This window comes from Triturus cristatus, chromosome 8 (genome assembly GCF_964204655.1).
Source record: "Triturus cristatus chromosome 8, aTriCri1.1, whole genome shotgun sequence".
Lineage (NCBI taxonomy): Eukaryota > Metazoa > Chordata > Amphibia > Caudata > Salamandridae > Triturus > Triturus cristatus.
This window is the reverse complement of record NC_140591.1, coordinates 1,082,649,483-1,082,654,975: the sequence shown is the minus strand read 5'-3', so window position 1 is coordinate 1,082,654,975 and position 5,493 is coordinate 1,082,649,483. Positions and strand designations below refer to the sequence as shown.

Sequence of the window (5,493 nt, the reverse complement as noted above, 5' to 3'; positions counted from 1 at the left end):
CCAAGGTACCCAACATCACAAGACACAACTTACCACAATGGATGAAAGATGTTACAACCTGGATGAGCTGCAGCTGGCCAAAGCTCAAATTGTAGCAAAACGCAAGTCATCATCCTCAGAGCCACCCCTTCCACATGGGACTATACCTGGTGGCCCCCTGCCCTGGGCAACCCTCCCACCACGTGGACCAAGCATGCAACCTCAGCATCGTACACGACTCATCCCTCACCATGGCCCAACAGATCAACGCTGTATCCTCAACATACTTCTACACCCTCTGCATACTCTGCAAGACCTTTAAATGGCTCCAGCCCAAAATCAGGAATGCCATCACCCACACATCCATCATCAGCAGGCTGTACTATGGGAAAGCCCTGTACACCGGCGTCAACACATTTCAGAGCAACAAAATCCCGAATGTCCAGACCACTGTAGCCCGACATTCCCTCTGCGTCCCATGACAAGACCACATCGGCCACCACCTACAAGAGCTCTACTACCTCCACGTCTAAAAAAAGACTGACATTCAAGCAGCTCACACACGCCTACAGAGCCCTCCACAACACCGGACCACAATACCTCTACAACGGAATCTCCTTCTACACCCACAAGAGATACCTCTGCTCTGCTGACCAAGCCATGGCCAAAATTTCCTGCATCTACAGACCCAGACCGTGAGGCACATCAATTTCCTACTTGCGGCCAAGACCTGGAACATACTCCCCCTTAGCATCGGTCCAACACTGCAAGCATTCAGTAAGAGCCTCAAGACCTGGATTTTCACATGATGGGTGATGACAGAAGCCCCCCTGTCCCACTATACCTTAAGACCCTCAAGGGTGAGTAGTGGGCTCTATGAATTCCTGATTGAGGTATGAATTGTTTGCTTAGATTACCTGTAATTGTATACAAATGTTAGAGTTGAGATCATAACTGACAGTCTGCGCACAGCAAGTGTAAGTCCCAACCTGAGCAGATGTCACCAGTTCCGAGGCCTACTAGTCAGACATTTCCTAAATACAAACATTGCTTTATTTTCAAAATATTTCACAACACTCAAATGCTATGCTTAACATCACTACACTATGACTACATTAAATGGTACGTCCTACACTAAACTAAACTAAATCTACTACACTGACATCCTAACATCTAAACATCTAAACTTAAACTTCATACCAATACCTTATCCTACCTCACACCTGACTCACAATACACAGGTAACCTCCCCCCCCCTGTATTCAACAATCACACGTCAGGCATACATGCACTCGATCTAAACACAGACTAACTAAACCTAGCAAACTAAACAAAGATATATTTTTCTAATGTTTTTTCAAAAAATGTATTCTTAAAATACATTAAACATTCACTAAACATCAACCCCCCACCCACTACTAATAACTTGACGCCTTATCCTAGAACTAATACTAAGCACTACAAGTACACTAACAGCTAACTAACTATAAATGCATTAAAACACACTTTAACACTATATATGTGCATAGAAATGTTAGGAACACATAACAGTTGGAGATCATGTTGGTGAGTGGCTGGCTACAGCTGCTCATCCATTTGGTTTATGCTCTCCTGTAAGTCTGCCACCATCTTTAATAGGGTGGCCAGTTGCAATTGTATGCCCGACATCTTGAGACTCAAGTCCTGCTGGCCCCTTTCCAGTTTCTCCACCTTGGACAAAATTAGACCGACATCAATGTATGAAGGTGCAGCAGCAGGTCCAGATGTGGGAACTGTGTAGGTTTCAGGGGGCGGAGCAGAGGAAGGTCCAGATGGGGGAGCTGTGGAGGTTTCAGGGGGCGGAGCAGAGGAAGGTCCAGATGGGGGAGCTGTGGAGGTTTCAGGGGGCGGAGCAGAGGAAGGTCCAGATGCGGGAGCTGTGGAGGTTTCAGGAGGCGGAGCAGGGGAAGGTCCAGATTGGGGAGCTGTGGAGGTTCCGGAGGGCAGATTGGATGAAGATCCAGATGGGCCAGCTGTGGATGGTGCAGAGGTGTGTAGGGTAGAGGATCCAGGCTGTTGAGGTGAGGATGTTTCCATTTGTGGAGAATGGGCTTCCCCTGCTTCTGCTCCTTGTTGTGTGTCCATAGCAGATGGCTTTGTCTTGGTCTTTCGTGTGCGTTTAGTTGATGGTGGAGTAGGAGCTGGTGAGTTCCAGGTTCCAGCTGCATTTGAGCGATCATGTTGGCGGCCCATCTGTCTGAAGTAACGTGCCACATGGCGGATGTGGCGGTATCGTTCCAGACGGATCCTGTACTGCCTCTCCTCATCTGGTGTCATGTTGGCTGCAATGGAGGAATTACATCCACATCAGTCTACACTTACACATTGACACTTGTAGACATGCACATTCAGGCAATATAAGGGACATATTATCAAGGCTCTTTTACTAACAGAAAATCACTTTGAAAGCATTGGGGCCTCATTTATGATGTTTAGACCAAGGGCAGCGAAGTAATGAATATTAATGTGCTGCCTTATGACAAATCTAAGGGCCAGGAAAGGGCTGTATCAATGTGATACGGTGCATTTCTGTGCTTTTGCCCAGCGCTGGAACACAAGGTCTGCCATGCACCAACGCAGGCACCTCATCACCATGGTGCAAGCGCGTCTGCGAGCAGGCAAGGTTTGTTTATGTGTTTGAAGATGTCCCTTCCTGCACATGAACAATCCAAGGACTAATGAACTTTGCCCCTGTATGCTGCACAAGGCAACACACATGTAAAAAGCCAAATCGATGGGAAAAAAACATTATTGCTTGTTTTACCAAGTCAAGACCAGGTTTGCCCTGCTCTTCATTTTGGTACAGCCTCCTATTTACGTTACACTTGTAAATGGGGGGCTGCATCAAAAACAATGGGTGTAGCATTGTGACACACAGCGCAACACCCACTGCCCAACCCTTTCCATGGTAGACACAGCATGAGAGGGGGCATAATTTACAAGCCAACATTAAGCCATGGTATGTGGATTAACACTGCCTTGTAAATGAGGCAAGTACCGTTTTGCCACAAGAACATCAGTGCATGTGACGTTGTGATGGCAATAGGGGCTTCTACATATGGCCCTTTATATAACATAGGTAACTGCATACATTATGGGCCTTATTTATGAAGGCCTTGCGCCACCGGTGCATCACTCTTAAAATGGGACGAAGTGACGCACCGGCGGCGTAAGGCCTTCATAAAAAAGGCCCTATATCTTTGGGCTTCTACTATTTCCATGTCTCAAATAGGCATTGTTTCCCCAAACTATCTGTCACATACAATGTGTGCTCCATTTATGTGGTTCAGACATAGTGCAGCACAACATGGGAACATTTGGAACTCGCCCACAGCAACACTTCATACATGTGACCCTTAATTTTGTCATCATGCATGTGCACATAGTACCAATAACTCTTTTGCTCTTTCATGCACATGTGATGTATAACCATGCTGCATGCGAGGATGATGCTTCTGACATGTCTCCAAGCAAGGCATGCATGAGGAAACATTGTAACCAAACAGACAAGGATTTAAATGATATCACACTCACCAGTGGCATTAGGATCCTTGAATCTCTCCACCTCTTCCTGTGTGTATGGGGGTGGACCACCTACACGCCGAAAAAGTTGACAATATGATTAGTGGATGTGGCACATTTCAACACTGTACATGTATTTTATGTGAGTTAGTTGCATCTTCACAAGGGTATTACAGTGAGTCCCATTTATCTCCCCAATTCGTACAACATGCCCTGCCTAAGTGCTAATAGGAAGCACACTCTTTCACAAATTTTGTAACACACATGTGCTCTAATTTTCTGTGGTGATCCATTGAGATGCCGTTCACAAACACATGCACACTTGCACCATGTTGCAAGTATGTTTGCATTGTGGTGATGAATGTGATTTTGCAGCTATGGACAGCTTTGGTACAATAGTGACAGTTAACATCTGTAAATTCACAGATGTGCGTGCTGTTTTATGCGTCAGACCCAAAACAAATGATCAGGCATGTGTAATTACTAATTTGTGGTAGCTGCACCTCCCTGATGCCGCACATGGCTTTGTATTTGATTAGTAATCATTCCCAGATGTACCGGGACTCTTAGATCTGTGAGTGTGTCTGCTTCAATGGATTGTGCATTGTGACAACAACTGCAAGACCCATGAAATGGCACTTCTACTCATTGTTCTGTGTGAAAGGAGCCCATGTACACACGGATATGTGATTCACCTTCCATACACTTTTAATGGCCTTGTAGATGTGTGCCACTTTCACACGTGACACTGCATGACAGTGGCATAACAGTTGTATTGATGTGGGGGTTCAAACACAACAAACATGGGAACTGACACAATACCGGCTATATGAGATATCATATGTTGGGGTATGCAACCAAACTTAAGGTAGCCCCCGGTATGCCATAATGTTTGCACATTGATGCGCAAATGGCTTAGTTTTAGCATTTTGTAAATCAATGTGCACTGCATTCAACGTCAAACCTAGTATGTGAATATCAGGACACTAAGAAGTATTTTTATTAAAAGGTGATCCTTCCTGCACACAGACATTAAGAATGAATGAAGGCTTTGTGCATTTGCACTCGGGAAACACTTGTGCATCTGCGCTGGGTAAAAACGGCAAATAGCACATTGTGCCTTGTAAAAGACACATATAAACACTATTGTGTTGATATTTTGCTGCACAGCAAGATTACTTGTGATGCTGGCTGACATCTACTACTCAATTTTGATGGCCCTGGAAGTAAGAACTGTATATACAGGGCCTCCAAGTTGTAATGAAGGGGGCACCAGAAAGTTTGCCTCAATCTCTCTGAGAATGCAATGCACAACTTTTAATGGGGGCATAATTTATGGAATATTGACACTGTGTGGTGCCGCAAATTATTTTGCAGCTCCACGCTGCGTAAGTTTTGAGGCACCATGATGCAACATATTGTCTCCTACATGTTGCATCTCTGTGCCTTTCCATGCCCTGGCCCACAATCTGCTATCATGCACCAGCACAGACCATCTTGCACCATGGTGCATGAATACCAGCGTCATGGTGAGAATGTTTTTGGGCAGGAAGGGACATCTTCACACCCAAAAATAATCTCTTGAGGTGATATTCTCTACCAATATGTGCTGTTGAATACACAACACATTGACAGCAGATGAAACAAGGAGAAATCCTTGTGCAATGTAACACCATCAATGGGGGTGGCTTTGGATCCTAATGCATTTCAAGGTGTTACGATTGTTAGTAAATCTTTAAAAACCTGAGTGGACATGGTTGTAGCGTGTACACAGCCACAGCAACACCCATGACACATCCCTTACATACAACATATAGCGTGAAATTGGGCATAATTGACACGTACACATTAAGACACCCTGTGTGGTTTCATTTGTGCTTGCAAAAATATCTCCTTTTCATGCAGCTCATTGTGTGTTCGGGGAGCAACATGTGTGTTGCTGTGGCTTTTCCT

General features: G+C 45.1%; 1 long non-coding RNA gene across 1 annotated transcript; it reads right to left on the bottom strand.

Moving 5' to 3' along the window:
- Positions 1 to 1,009: 1,009 nt before the first annotated feature.
- On the bottom strand, positions 1,010 to 4,003 carry LOC146805412 (uncharacterized). The gene is made up of 2 exons (XR_014967458.1): positions 3,553 to 4,003; positions 1,010 to 2,300 (listed from the first exon to the last, which is right to left on the bottom strand). It is a non-coding gene; the product is annotated as an uncharacterized LOC146805412 (long non-coding RNA).
- Positions 4,004 to 5,493: the final 1,490 nt, after the last annotated feature.